The sequence below is a fragment of the Macaca thibetana genome, chromosome 3 (assembly GCF_024542745.1).
Source record: "Macaca thibetana thibetana isolate TM-01 chromosome 3, ASM2454274v1, whole genome shotgun sequence".
Taxonomy (NCBI): domain Eukaryota; kingdom Metazoa; phylum Chordata; class Mammalia; order Primates; family Cercopithecidae; genus Macaca; species Macaca thibetana.
Window position 1 is genome coordinate 34,153,219 of NC_065580.1, and position 16,670 is coordinate 34,169,888.

Consider the following 16,670-nt stretch of genomic DNA (forward strand, 5'->3'; position numbering starts at 1 on the left):
TATTGAAGATCTGATGGTTGTTGTGTTAGACCCCATGATCAAAACACCTCCCACCATGCCCCACCTCCAGCATTGGGGATTACAATTCAACATGAGATTTGGTCAGGAACAAATATCAAAACTGTATCAGTTGTAGGTGTATAGCTTTCTTTCTGAGTTTTCTATTCTGTTCTACCTGTCTATGTGTCTGTTTCTGTACCACCAGTACCAGGCTGTTTTGGTTGTTGCAGCTTTCCAGTATAGTTTGAAGTCAGCTACTGTGATGCTTCCAGCTTTGTTCTTGTTGCTTCAGGTTGCTTTGGCTATTTGGGCTCTTTTTTGATTCCATATGAATTTCAGAGTTTTTTTTTCTAATTGTGTGAAGAATGACATTGGTAGTTTGATAGGAATAGTGTTCAATCTGTAAAGTGCTTTGGACAGTATTTTAACAATATTGATTCTTCTTATCCATGAGTATGAAATGTTTTTTCCATTTGTTTGTGTCATCTGTAATTTCTTTCAGTAGTGTTTTGTAATTTCCATTGTAGACATCTTTCATCCCCTTGCTTAGCTTTATTCCTAGGTATTTTATATATTTTGTGGCTATTGTTAATATGGTTGTATTCTTGATATGGCTGTCAACTTGGACATTGGTGTATAGAAATGTTACTAATTTTTGTACATTGACTTGGTAACTTGAAACTTTATTAAAGTTGTTTGTAAGTTCTGAGAGCCTTTGGGCAAAGACTATGGGGTTTTCTAGCTATAGGATCATATCATCTGCAAAAAGATAGTTTGACTTCCTCTCTTCCTATTTGGATGCCTTTTTTTTTTTTCTTTCTCTTGCCTGATTGGTCTGGCTAGGAGTTCAGTACTATGTTGAATAGGAGTGGTGAAAGTAGGCATCCTTGTCTTGTTCTGTTCTCAAGAATAATACTTCCAGCTTTTGGTTTTTCAGTGTAACGCTGCCTGTGGGTTTGTCATAGATGGTTCTTGCTATTATATTTGGAAGTATATTCCTCTGATGCTTAGTCTGTTGAGGATTTTTATCATGAAGGGATGTTGCACTTTCTAACTTCTTGATGAAGGCATTTAGTGTTATAAACTTTCCTGTTAATATGCTTTAGCTCCACCTCAAAGATTTCAGTACACCTGTCAACCAAGTAGTATATGCTGTACCAAATATATAGCCTTTTATCCCTCACCCTCCTCCGAACCTTGCCCCCACACTGAGTCCCCAAAGTCCATCATATCTTTCTTATCTCTTTGCATCCTCATAGCATAGCTTTCACTTACAATTGAGGACATATGATATTTTGTTTTTCCAATCCTGAGTTACTTCACTTAGAATAATGTCTTCTGGCTCCATCCAAGTTGCTGCAAAAGATATTATTTCGTTCCTTTTTATGGCTGAGTAGTATTCCATGGTGTATATATACTACATTTTCTTTATCTACTTGTTGATTGATGGGCACTTAGGTTGGTTCCATGTTTTTGCAGTTGTGAACGTGCTGCTATAAACATGCATGTGCATGTGTCTTCCTATAATGACTTCTTTTCCTTTGAGTAAATACTCAGTAGTGGGATTACTGGATTGAATGGTAGTTCTAGTTTTAGTTCTTTAAGGAGGCTCCATGCTGTTTTTTATAGTGGTTTTACTACTTTACATTAAAAAATGTATGCACCTTGATGAAAAATACAGTATTGCTAAAAAATGCTAAGGATAAGTTGAGCCTTCAGTGAGTTATCGTTTTGCTGGTGGAGATGATAGACTGATTGGTCAGGATGGTGTTTTCTGAAGACTAGTGTGGCTGTAACAGTTTATTAAAATAAGACAGTACTGAATTTTCTCATCTCAATTGACTCTTCCTTTTATAAAAGATTTCTTTGTAACATGAGATGCTGTTTGATAGCATTTTATTCACAGTAGAACTTCTTTCAAAATTTCAGTCAGTTCTCTTCAACCTTGAGAGTTCTCTTCAACTAAGTTTATGGAATATTCTAAATCTTTTATTGTCATTTCAAAAATATTCATAAAATCTTTACCAGGAATAGATTACTTCTTAAGAAACTACTTTCTTCCCTCATCCATAAGAAGCAACTCTTCATCTGTTGAAGTTTTATTATGAGATTGCATCAGTTCAGTTACACTTTCAGGCTCCATTTCTCATTCTAATTTTCTTACTGTTTCCACCACATCTGCAGTGACTTAACTCCACCAAAGTCTTGAACCCATCAAAGTCATCTGTGAGGGTTGGAATTAACTTTTTCCAAACCCCTGTTGATGTTGGATTTTGACCTCACACGAATCAGGAATGTTCTTGATGTCATCTAGAATAAATATTTTCCAGGTTTTTATTTTACTTTGCCCTAGTCCATCAGAAGGATCTCTATCTATGGTGGGTATAGCCTTATGAAAGGTATTTCTTTTAAATAATGACACTTAAAAGTAAAAATTATTCCTTGGTTTGTGGGCTGCATAATGGATATTGTATTAGCAGGCATGAAAATAACATTAATCTTGAACATCTCCATCAGAGCTCTTGTTTGACTAGGTGCACTGTCAATGAGCAGTCATATTTTGAAAATAATCTTTTTTGCTGAGCAGTACGTCTCAACATTGGGCTTAAAATATTCAGGAAGCCATGCGGTAAGCAATGCCATGCAGGCTTTGTTGTTTCATTAAAGAGCACAGGCACAGTTGGTTTTGCCTAATTTTGAAAGGCCCTAGGATTTTGAGAATAAGTGAATATTGGCTTCAACTAAAAGTCACCAACTGCATTAGACCCTCACAAGAGAGTGAACCTGTTTTTCGAAGCTTTGAAGGCAGGCACATTGAATTCTCCATAGCTATGAAGGTCCTAGATGGCACCTTGTTCCAAGAGAAGACTATTTTGTTTACATTGAAAATGTATTGGTTTGTGTAGCCACCTTCGTTGATGATCTTAGTTAGGTCTTCTGGATAACTTGCTCCAGCTTCTTCATCAGCACTTGCTACTTGCTGCTTCACCTTGTACTTTATGTTATGAAGATGTCTTCTTTTCTGAAATGCCATGAACCAATGTGATAGCTTCAGATATATCTTCTCTAGCCTCCCCACCTCTGTTGCCCTTTAAAGAACTAAAGAGAGTTAGGACTTCATTCTACTTTAGGCTTTGGCTTAAGGGAATGTTGTACTGGTTTGATCATCTATGCAGACGACTAAAATTTTCTCTGTATCAGCTATAAGGCTCTTCGACTTTCTTCTTATTCATGTGTTCACTAAAGTAACACCTTTAATTTCCTTCAGAAACTTTTTCTTTGTATTCACAACCTGGCTATCTGTTTGGGCACAAGAGTCCTACTTTCAGTGTATCTCAGCTTTAGATATATGCCTTCCTAAGCTTCATCATTTGTAACTTTTGATTTAAAGTGAGAGATATGTGACACTCACTTGAACACTTATAGGCCATTATAGGGTTATCACATCATCTAATTTCAATATTGTTGTGTTTCAGAGAATAAGGAGGCCTCAGGAGATGGAGAGAGGGGAATGACAGATTGATGGGGGAGTTAGAATACACATGTTTATTGGTTAAGTACACTGTATTATATGGTTGTGACTTGTGGTACCCCAAAACAATTACAGTAGTAATGCTAAAGATCACTGATCACAGTTCACCATAACAGATACAATGAAAATGGGAAAGTTTGAAGTATTGTGAGAATTACCAAAATATAACATAGATGCACATACTGTTGCAAAAATGGTGACAATAGACTTGCTCAATGCAGAGTTGCCACAAACCTTTAATTTGTAAAATTGCAGTATTACAAAGTACAATAAAATTAAGTACAATTACATGAGGTATGCCTTTATTAATGTGGCCATACTACTCAGTCATCTGAGATTCAGTGTATTCCCTATCAAAATCCAAGTAGCATTTTTTATAGAAAAACAAAAATCAATCTTAAAATTCATATGGAAACACAGAGGATCCTGAATAGCCAAAAGAATCCTGAGAAAGATCAAACCTGGAGGCTTCTCTCTTTCTAATTTCAAAATATGTTAAAAAGTAACAGTATTGAGACAATATGGTACTGCCATGAAGCCAGACATACTGATAAATGGAATTGAATGGAGAGCCTAGAAATAAGCCCACACATTTATTATGGTCAACTGATTTTCGACAAGGGTGCACGAATATATAATGGGGAAAGTGCAGTCTCTTCACGAAATGAGGTTGGGGAAACTGTATATCCACATGCAAAGAATGAAATTGGATCCTTAGATCATACACAAAAAAATCAGCTCAACGTGGATTAAAGACTTAAGAGTATGACCTGAAACTGAATGTTCTAGAATAAGATATAGGGAAAAGGTTTCTTGGCATTGGCCCTGGCCATGATTTTATGTAAATATATACATATATATGAACTGATACAGAGATATGTATATATTTGGATAGTTTTAGAAGTAAAGTAAAAATATATAACCTGTTAATTGCTTTATGATAATGTAAGGTTTTAACATGTAAATGAAAACATCAAAAGCCATGAATTTCAGTTTATCATGAGGTAATAAAATGTACAGAAACACACACTTCACCTGTGTTTAATTTAGTTTTACTAAATTTAACATCGATTTTTGTATTTCATCTATTCTAAAACACCATTATCTGTAAAAGACTTTGTCATTTTATATATCATTAAGAAGGGAGGGCTGGACGCGGTGGCTCACGCCTGTAATCCCAGCACTTTGGGAGGCCGAGGCGGGCGGATCACAAGATCAGGAGATCGAGACCACGGTGAAAGCCCGCCTCTACTAAAAATACAAAAAATAAGCCGGGCGCGGTGGCGGACGCCTGTAGTCCCAGCTACTCAGGAGGCTGAGGCGGGAGAATGGCGTGATCCCAGGAGGCGGAGCTTGCAGTGAGCCGAGATCACGCCACTGCACTCCAGCCAGGGGGACAGCAAGATTCCGTCTCAAAAAAAAAAAAAAAAAAAAAAGAAGGGAAAATGCTGCTAATTAAACTATGCTTAACTGTCAATATTAAGATATAGCCATATTTCAGAGATGGTAAATAGTGAAACAGGGATGTTAATGAAACGTTGACTTTATCTGCTGCATGCCAGGAGTTGCATGTTGAAAACACAAAGATGTTCTCATTGACTTCATATTAGAAAACCATTTTTAAATAAAGATACATATATACAGATTTTATTGTTGAGAAATAAACTAGGAATCTACTCTTTGGTCAGGTAAATGGGGGAAAATCTTTTTCTTGTGGTCAGCATATTTTATTAATGTATAATATTAAAAAAAAAACTAGTCTGTGTGTAAATGAACGTTGTGAAGACTATTAAATACAAAGATAGGTTTTAAATAGACCTCATAATAAGCCTGAAGACTGCAAAGAATGTTTTGTGGAAAATCATTTTAATATCTGTTGTTTTAGAGGAAAGGGGAACATTAAAGGTGAAGTAGAGAAATTTGTGCTTAAATACATATTTCTCAAATATTCTCATTTCAGTTTATTCCCAAAGTCTTCGTTTCCCCACCCCATCATACTGTTCAACATAAACTCACATACTTTTCCCTTAGTAGTTTCCTCTCCCCATCAGTTTTCTTCGTGTGCTGCCCTTTCTCGGAGTTAGCTGTAAAGATGTAATCACTATGATCCTCTTTGAATTTAAAGTTTTACCTAATTGAAGTTAATTGGCCCATCAAACTTAGGAATAAGCTACATTGTTGCTAATAATGTCTATCTAACTTGATAGAAGATATAATTTAAAAAGTTTTTTTAACAAATTGATCTGCAAATACATCATTTTAAAAACAACTTATGATAATATAGACTAAAATGATAGCTGTCTTAAAACATTGATGACAACATTAATTTTCAGTTGTTATTACAAAAATCATGTATTGTCATGATGTTATTAAATCTTGCATATAAAATGAAAGCCATGGGGAACAAGAGTATGTATTATATTTGCATATGTATCTTATATCTCTATCAGATATGTTTACTTCAATCACTGCAGTCCCTTAGTAAAAAATTCATGACCAGTAATGAGCCATCTGTTATTACGGAGATAATATGTTTATTTCTTCTAAGATACTAAATTAAAATGAATATCATCAATTTTATCCGAACCTAGTCATTGAAGCTTTTAAATCAATCTTAAGACATAGCAAGATGTCTTGACTACTAGCCAGACAATAAAGTTTTAAAACTCTCTCTCATAACTTTAGTTAGTTATGTTAGACAATAGCACTGATATTTGTGTTCAAGAAAGGATCGCCTTCATTAGTATTACCACAGAGAAGTACGAGAATAGATGTATAGAAACAGTCCACAGCTGTGCCTTTTAAGATATTACCTAAAGCAGTATTTTTTCACAAATACAGGGCTACAATCTAAATAACATCCAGATGTACATAACTAGTTATGTGGTGGAAAATTACCTTTATGCAATTCAAATTTAGGTAGATGGAAAAAATGTATTCTGTTATATATCATTAGCTAGAATTTTTCATTAAAATTCATCTTATAAATGTTAAATTCAGTGAGATAGAAGCAATTAGCAATTTGGCATCTTTACTCCTTGACAGAAATTTTTCCTGAAAACTTTGCTCTTATCCTGAATAAAGATTACATATGACCTGTAGCATGCTGTCTTATTTCTGGTAGAAATCTTATTCTGGTAGAAATGCTTCTATTCCTAAGCTTTATATTCACTCTTGGAGTAAAGTTTTTATTTTTACATAGAGTCTTATCAGTCCTGTTGTTAAAAGATCATATAATGCTATGGATACTAACCTTCCTATTCAGTTTTGATAAGATTAATGATGAAAACTGAGAAAGAATTCCTCAAGTATTACATAATCAACGTATATTGAAATGTCTTTTTATCATCAAAATTTATTTTATATTATTTTATTTTTTAAGACAGGGTCTTGCTCTGTTGACTAGGCTGCAGTGCACTGCCGAGATCATAGCTCACCTCAGTCTCAACTCCTGGGCTCAAGCAGTCCTCCCACTTCAGCCTCCCTAGTAGCTGTAACTAGCAGCATATGCCACCGTGCCCAACTAATTAAAAAACATTTTTTTTTTTTTGGTAGAGATGGAGGTCTCGCATTGTTGTCCAGGCTGGCCTAAAATTCCTGGCCTCAAGCAATCTTTCTGCCTCAGCCTCCCAAAGTGCTGGGATTACAAGTGTGAGACGCCACACCAAGCCCAAAATTGATTTTGATAATGACTCATCAGTGATACATACTATGCTTCTTTCATATAGGAAAACAAAGTCACTGCCTTCTTTAAGACTAGAGATTTTATAGCAATAATTTTCTCTGAAAGCCTTACATATTCTTTTGCTTTGGGAGCTAGCTAGATAGTATTAGGTATGCAGTTTTTGCCATGGACACATACCATTAATCATATTTTCTTAGATAACACATGTAAGGGAATTAAATTTTAGTTGTATTTCAGATTTTTAGAAATAGCTAACTATTTCTTAAGCTTGAGACACATTTACTCCGTTGTTATTATCTGCTCTTACAAAATAAAATAAATTTATTCAGACCATAAAACATTTCCAGGCTTGTTAATAGTATATGACTCATCCTTGCTTGATCAATATACCATAATTCCTACTCACAATGTGAGCAAATAGGAAAAATAGAAGGAAATTTGTTTGTGCTTAATTTCCTAATATTTGAATTTAGAGGAAGGGAGAGACAAAATATTTATTGTTCGCCTCTCCTTTTTGTTCTTTCCTCAAATTTTGAGTCCCTTCTTTCTTTTATTCGCTAGAGATCTCTCAGCCTTTTTGTGCCACATAATGCGGTACATCACCTGTGGGCTCACTACCTTACCTCAGGAATGGTCTGTGTCCAAAATTATTTATTGTTTTTCTTACCCTACCTCCCATTAAAACTCATTTTAGAAAAGTAGTTTGATTAGCAATCTTGGATGTTACAGTGTTACTAGAAGCAGATCTTTATCTCTTCCTGTTCACTGTCTTACAAGGACACCTTCTGTTTTAGCTACTTACTGAGCAGTATAATCACATTTCTCAGAGTAGCGTCCAAAACATTAGATTCTGAGAGCCGCTGTCAGTTTTGTTTGCTTTTAGTTTTTGGGATAGGATGCTAGGATATAGAGCCCTAACATTTTTTTCTTTTCCTATTCTATAAAAACATCCCAGCTAACTCTAGAATGCTGTTTTTTGTTATGTAATACTGATTATTTTCACATCTGAGAAGGACATGTCATTTACACATAGTGTCATGTAGCATAATTGTTTTAATATTTTGGTTTTGTATTCACAATATTGGTTGCATATTAAATGAATATATATTTTGCCTTTTAATTTTTTAAAGTATAACAATGTACTTCCACATATCTGGAACTGATATAGTTGAAAATGTCAACTATGTGTTATTGATATGCATATTGATGTTAATGTATTAATTACTGAGTAATTAATGACTCATTGTTACTTCAGAAGACCCAGGAGCCTTCTGATTTATCAAAGAGAGATTAAAGAATCTAGTATGATGTAAAATTTTATGTGATAATTATTTAATATATTTTTAAATTGTTTTAAATTGAAAAGGCACCTTTGGTGTTTTAAAACAAAAAAGCCTTTTGCAGTCATACACATGTGAAGAAAAGTTACAGAACCTATCCTAGAAAAATATACAACCCATACACGTATACAGACTTATGCATATATCTATGGTTCATGCTTCTCCCACTTTGAACTCCATGTTGTGAACTCATGACCTGTGATATGTTCATATTCACTTATCTGAATATTTAGATAATATTAAAACCATAAGGTTGTCCTCTTCATTTAATGTATGGCACATAAAATAAATAAATATGTAGTTTTATATTTTGGTTCACTCATTTGTTTCTTCAACAAACTGATTATGTATTTTCTATATGCCAGATAATATGACATGGGAAATTCAAAGGTGTATATGTCATTGTTTCTGACAAGGGATTAAATTTTGTGAAGACAGATTAATGAATAATAATTACAATATAATTATAACTATTATATAAACTTTGTTTCAGTCTTTCCCCAATTGGTAAAACTCTACTTTTCCATTTTTTGGCTATGTGAGATAGAATCTTCATTTGTGAAGGATACCATGCTTTTTGAATATATATTTTCAAATTGAATGATGACTTATCTATTATAATGAATGGAGTTGGTGGATCAGACAGACAATGAGTTTTCCATTTCTCAGGAGCCAAAAAAGAAAGTATTATGGTATGTCTAGGTGAGTGAGGGGAGACTCTTCCCAGGTGCTTAACTGCCTTTCAGAAATGGACTCATGCAGGTCATGGCGTGTCATCACTTACCTCTTCAAAGATTTTGGTAGTTGAGACAAGCCTCTCCTCTTCAGCTTACTCATACTATTTTCCAGTTATTCTGTCAATTTTCATCTAAAGAATGGAGATGGAGAAAAGACACTTTCCTCTCCCTATCACTTCACTTTGTATTTATTTTTTTGCTCTTTCTCATTTACAGTAATGACTTTTTTGATGAAGCTTCAGGCTTCCATCTGACTTTTATGAGACTACCACTAGCCTTTTGTCTTTCATGACCTTTTCCTCAAATTATTAGCATACTAATTTAGAGAATTATCCCTGTCTTCATTAGTTTACAATTTGAATTGTTTTAACGAATCATAAAATTTAGTACTTTTTTTAATTCTTAAAACTTGTGGTACAGTCTTTTATTCATTCAATTAAAAGACTTTTTCCCTAGTCTTATGTATGGTGTAAAACATAGAAGTAAAACTCCACCAGAATAACGTTTATGAATGCTTGCAATGTCTAACATCTATCTAATCTGTGTCACTGTATATATCATAATATTTATTATATCATAACATATATTCTTTCTTCTTTTTTTTCATCTTCCATGCTGTCATGCTCTTGCAATAGAATAAAAGCACAAGGGGAAATTATGTAAGCTCACACCAGAGAAATAAAGAGAGCGCTCTTATTTTTGTATTGTACAGTAAGTTTCTTTGTAAAAGAAGTAAGATGACAGCACATGATGTAGCTCGATTCAGTAATTTGCCTTCATAGGTATTACTTGAATGTTTTAATGATATGCTTTTCTACCAATGAAATAGTGTTGCTCAAATACTGATTGGTTTTAAAACAGCAGTGTTTTAGTAGATAAAAAAGATGAAGCAACTTTCATGGAGGAACTTTTTGTGGATTGTATAATTTATGCATGCATGCTTCTTTGATTAAAAACCTTGTTTAGATGAACTACCAGCTCTCCCTTATAATAAAACTCTAAGGCAATTTACACTTAATCATACTGAGTAAATTAGGTGAATTACTCAAGATTGCAAAATAGAGAACTTAATTTATCATTTGTTATCTTTTCCAGATTTATATCAAGCTATGTGAAGTATTACCAGAGTGTTAAACTAGTTACTTTGTCAACAGTTTAAATATGAAGTATTACTAAAGCATTAAAGTCAATACTTTATCAGTGGTTTAAAAATATACATTATAGGGACTGTGTACTATTTATTTAAAGTACGAATGCTGATTTATTAAAGGATTTTCTACTCTTTCCTCTCTCCCTGGTAATGTTGACTAACAAGAAGATAGACTTTTAAATTACCTTTAGCTTTGTACCTTCATTTGGGAAACAGTGAAAAATAAGGCACGGGGAAAATATTTTTATTACTTTGTGAAGTCATTATTGAAGGACATTTTTGTGTGTGTGTTTGGTAAAACACTTCCTTGGAGCAGTTAAATAAGACATATTTTAGCAGTTTGCATTGTTATTATTTGTTAAAACAAGTAGTGTGGTTCCCTTCATGCCATGAATCTAATGCTAATTGAGGGAACCTGAAAGCTATTTAACATTTCTTTTAGCTTGCTATTTTTTGTCTTATTGTTGTTGAGAGATTATTGAATGGATTTTTTAAATGCCACTTGTTTCCTTAACCTGAGTTTTGTTTCCTTTTACAAATATGTACATATTTAAATTAAACATAAAGTACAGTCATGTGCCACAATAACATTTTGATCAACAATGGACTGCATATATGACAGCGGTCTCATAAGATTATAATGGAGCTTATATAGAAACCTGATACATGGCACTGGATATTGGCATAACAGATCAGTTAGGGGAAATGATGGATGTTTAGTAGCGATGTTGGGACATTGTGGTTTTTCATATGAAAAAATATATATAAATTTAAAAATAAACATCATCTGGGCTTGTGTAAGTACATTCTGATCGCACAACAATGAAATCGCCTAACCACACATCTCTCAGAACATATCCCCATCATTAAGCAATACATGACTGTATATTGAAACAGTATTTTATTTTGCAACTGCTCATTATTTTATAGATAACCTTAGGAGATTCTAAGATCATACTAACGTGTAGTTATGTCATTCCAGAGAGCTTGCATTGTAGCAAGTAGATGATATTTTGAAAGTATTGCTACTGTAAGTGTATCTGAGCCTACAATTCAGTAATTTAATAGAATTGTGTGTGTGTAGCTAAGGCTGCTGCTCTTTTGGACTCAGTCAAGGTCCTCTGTAAAATTGTTTAGGTTTTTGCAGTACTTTTATTTGAGAAAGGAGAGTTTCTAACTTTCACAAAGATTCTGAAAAAGCAAGAGGTGGCCTTGTAAAGATCTCGATAGTGAGTCTGCAATAATGTTTATCAAAGTGTTACGTAGAGTCTTTTGCAGTCTGTTAGGTGGTCTTTTGGAAAGTTGACGTTTTCATAGAAATATCAAAATGTGAAACAATTTTCAGTATTTTAAAATGTAGATTAAACCTAAATTTTTACAAAAATCTCAATAGTTTTTTGTAGTTATTACATTCTTCAGTATTACGTAAGTGTTACAGGAACTGAGCTTTGTCAGTTCATTTTCGCTAACATTAAACTATGCAAATTAAACATTAAGTTAAACTAACATTAACATTAAATTAAACTATTTACCATTTTTTATGCCTAGTTAAATTCAGTTTTTTTCTTGTATTGGTTTTGTATTCACAATTTACAAAAGTAGATCAATTTGGAGCATTAAGTGAGAGGAGTAATACAGAATTACTGCAGCTTAAAATCCGAATTGGATTTTGTCAGACTAGTGATCTCTTTCCCTTTGTGTTTGTCGTGAAATTTTAAGAAACTTCAGACATTCAGAGTATTTGTGTTTTGTGCAAAGTACATTGTGTTTTTTTTTTTTTTTTTTTTTTTAATTGGCAAACCAATCATTTGTTTCACTGTGAAATTGCTTGTGTCACATTTGTGGGGAAAAGGGGGATCAAAACTATACAGGCATTATTCACAGTTCTACTTATAGCGGAAACAGGTTCAAGTGACAATATTGAGAATATCCTTATGAATCCAGCTGTAAAGTTAATAGCCAGTATAGTGCTTGGGGAAACCCTATAAGCTATTACCAAAAAATCCGCTGTGAGAGGGTGTTAGTTGGATGTCACATAACATAAATGATGTGCTGTGTGGAGGAACAGTTGTTGTATTGTGAATTGTGGGATTTGTATTTAGATGAAACCTTTAATGTACATAGTAGGAATTAACTATTACATAGGTGAAGTACAAATATGGGAGAGAAGTGATAGTGATTTTTTTCTCTTTATCACTAAAATCCTATATTGCTAAAGAATGAATTTTCCCTCTCAGAACACACTACATTATCCCAATTTCTTTACTTTTTAATGTTGCTGTTCAACAGAAAAATATCCCATTGCATTCTTCTTTTTCAAGTATGTCTTAAATAACAGTAGCCCCTACTCGTCCGTTTTAACTTTAGAGTCAACATGTCATTTGCCATTAACAAAAACCAAAACAAAACAAAAACTAAAGAAAACCAAACTAAGAGGATATCTACACAAATTTCATTGAATGTATTAATGCCAGTTACTCCACAAACTGGCCTATTATTATTTTTCCCTCGTTTCCAAACCATGGCACAGACAGGCAGATTTTCTTCGTGATTCTCTATACTAGCAGGTGGATTTTTTTCCCGTAGCTTCCATTTTTTAAGATAAATGATTTATGCTGATAGCTTACTTTCAGCTTCTACCTTGCAATAGACCAAGATGTAGTTTCTTTTTTCAGACTTGGTGTATAATTTCCAAAACTCTAGATTTCTAGTAAGAGCCCTTTCAGATGTGTTTTAGCTTTTGAATTTGCCTCCCACCTTGGTTCACCTCCTGGATTATTTGTTTTTATCCTGGGATTAACTTTTGATTTGAGAAATAATTTTTTAAAAGTGTTACCATGTGGTTGTAATTTAACAAACAATTAGTATTTTCAGACGAAGAGTTTAGATTATGTAAATGTTTTATACTATGGAAAATACCATTCCTTTTAAATTTTTATTCATTTTTTTCTTATTGATTCTCTTTAACTTTAAATAATGTATTTGTCTTTCATGTCTTATTCGTCAACTTTATTCAGTGTTATTGTTTACTTCTTTAGTCTTCTGTCAGGTATACCTTTACTCATCTTTTGTCATAATTATGAGCATTTATATTCTCTTCTGTACCATACATATTTCTTCCATTCTTTGGCTATCTCTATGCTACATTTTAGTTTTCTTCATATTTGGATGAGCTATTCCTTTATGGTCTTTTATATTTTGTGGGATTTCTAATGCCTTTTCTTTTTTGTTGCTATTGTTATTAATGATAAAACTGTGCCTTCACTATGCCCTCAAGTTTATATAAATATGTAGTTGTCTATGGGATTATTTATTGTTTTAATTTAAATTTTTATTTTAAATTGGCAAACAAATATATATTGTGGGGGACAATGTGATGTTTAGATATGTGTATACATTGTGGAATGATTACATAAAGCTAATTAACATACCCATTACATCACATACTTATTTTTTGTAGTGAGAACATTTAAAATCTCTCAGCAATTTTGAAATATGCAATACATTATTATTAACCATGGTCACCATACTGTGCAAATCTTGGAAATTTATTCCTCCTGTTGAACTGAAAGTTTGTATATCCTTTGATGAGCATTTCTCCCTGCCCCTTTTTTTGAGACAGAGTTGCTCTGTCACCCAGACTGGAGTTCAGTGGCATGATCTCAGCTTACTGCAATCTCTGCCTCCTGTGTTCAAGTGATTCTCATGCCTCAGCCTCCTAAATAGCTGGGGTTACAGACAGGCACCACCACACCTGGTTAATTTTTTGTATTTTTAGTAGAGACGAGGTTTCACCATATTGGCCAGGCTAGTCTCGAACTCCTGGTCTCAAGTGATTCACCCACCTTGTCCTCCCAAAGTGCTGGGATTACAGGCATGAGCCACCATGCCGCGCCAGCATCTCCCCATTTCTCACCACCCCCGCTCCCTGGCATTGATAATCACTTTCTACTTCTGTAAGTTTGACTATTTTAGATTCCGTGTGAAATGAAATCATGTGGAAAAAAAGAAGGAAATCCCGTCACTTGAAGCAACATGAAGGAATCTGGAGAACATTACGCTAAGTGATTACTCTTTTATTTTTTTTAATGAACCTCTCCTTTCTTATCAGCTCCCTTCCGCTCCAATCTAGAGTAGTAGTTTGCTAGGCCTGCTCTCTAACTATCAATCTGGGAGATCCATTACTATTGTCCGTACTCTGCATTTTCCTATTTTATGTTTTTTCCCATTGTATTGCTGGAGAATTACCTAAGAAAGATACTGTGGAGGTAAAATATTTGATTGGCCAAAATCTGGAAATGTTCTTCATCTGTCTTTGTGCTTGATTGATAGTTTTGTCAGGTTTTATAAAGTTGAAGTATCAGCATTTTTCCTTAGTCTTTGAAGACATTGATTTGTTGTCTTTTTAGTAACCCCAGTCGTGTTGATAGAAAAGTCTGATGTTAATCTACTTCTCAGTCTTACATTGGTGACTTGTTTTATTCTCTACAGAAGTTTTTAGAATTTTAAAAAATATTTGGTGTTCCCAAATTTCACAATTATGTGACTTGGTGTGATCATTTATCCTGTTTGCCTTCAGTGGGCCCTTTTAATTGGAAGACTGCATCATTCACTTCTAGTAAATGTTCTTCCTCTATTCTTGAGCACTACTTTTGGGGCTTCTCTTGGTCAGATATTGTACTGCTAAAGTTGATTTTATGGAATAAGATTGTCAGCTGTTCTTTGGTTCTGACTTTTTTGCCTGGGGTACAGAATTTAACAGAAACAAAGTCTGTGTAGAGTAGAACAGTTAATAGAATATTTTTGCATGGCTTTTCTTTTGCTCCTGAATTTTTTACAGAGTATGTATTTGCTGTGGAATGTTCCACAAAAGTGTACAAGTGCTGGAGTTGAGAACCATAGCCCATTCTTGCCACATGAATTTCCTTTAATGTGTATGTTCCAGAAAAATTTACAGAAACAGTCTGTATATTTAAGTAATGCTACAAATGTTCAGCACCCTTGAGTTTTGAACCAAATTGCATAAGTGAGGATATAACCTTATTGTGGGGAAGCAGGCTGTTGTACCATATCCAAATATCCATAAAGAGGATCTCTTTCTCAGAAAGCAGAGTTCAGAAAGCCGAAATCTTTGAGTTTTCTCTCTCACTCATTGTTTTCTCCATTTTCTGTCCTTTTGTCATTCTTTTTCCTTTTGCTTTAAGTTCTAAGAAATATCATCAGTTTTTTGGCACCTAAGCATAATAGGAAAAACAATCATTATCTTTTACTATATGGTTCCAATACCTTTTAAAGTTTTTGAATTTTTAAGTCATTTTTCAAATATTATGCAGCAGTGAGAATAAGGAGAAAATAAAGTCACTAAAAATTATAAAAAGGACATAAACATAGCAGAGTCATTTTTCTTTCATAATCCCATATTTTCCTAGTTTTAAAGATACACAAACAAATGGTTCTAGCTTATTACTGCTTTTGGTTTTTCTTCTTGCATTTGCATCATCAAAATACTTTTGAAAACTTTGTTGACTCAAAAATTTTTTTGGAGAGAGCAGCTGTTTTTGCTCCATAATTACAAAACAGTTTCTATTTTAGATTTGTAAACATCAATTCAAATGATTAAAGATGGATCTTTCATTTTGAGCTCACCTATTCTTTCCACTACCTTTATGTATACACTTGCCTTCTGCATATCCATTTACATGCCATTTTATGTGAATTTTGGTATGCAAATATCATTTAAGATGAAAGAATGCCATCACAAGTCATTTTAGCAAAGTGGAATGGTCCTTAGTCATGTCCCAGAATATCGTATGGTGAAATCATTTTTGTTGAATGACTTACTGGATAAGAATACCATATTTCTCTCCGTTTTTAGAAATATTTTGTGTTTTCTCCCTATTTTTAGAAACGTATTTTCATGCATCAATCCTTGAGCTTGAGAAACTTTATATAGGATATCATCTGGAGATAAATAGCCTGAGATTTTACTTATGTGATCAATTTTATCATCATTGGCTAACGCGCTGCTGTTTTTGCATTTAGCTTCTGATTCATCTAATAATGGTTAAATGACTTCCTCCATCAATGTTCTTCTCACTGACCGTGGGCACAAATTTTAAAATTTTGAATTTTTAACTATGTTTAAATAAAGCTAAAGAAGAAACTCAAAAGATGGTGTCTCCAAACTTCTTTTATATCTTGAGTATGAAAACTGAAGAATGATACA

General features: G+C 33.6%; 1 protein-coding gene across 9 annotated transcripts in view; it reads left to right on the plus strand.

Annotated features, from left to right (window-relative positions):
* POT1 (protection of telomeres 1) overlaps positions 1-16,670 on the plus strand; it is a 114,608-nt gene that overhangs the window by 45,192 nt on the left and 52,746 nt on the right. Inside the window, exon 1 of one of the 9 annotated variants that reach the window (XM_050785055.1) lies at positions 14,407-14,508. The exons of the other annotated variants lie outside the window; for them this stretch is intronic. The gene's annotated coding sequence lies outside the window, so the exon portion shown is untranslated. Of the gene's footprint in view, positions 1-14,406; positions 14,509-16,670 lie in introns of those variants that run through there. 9 annotated transcript variants of the gene reach the window in all.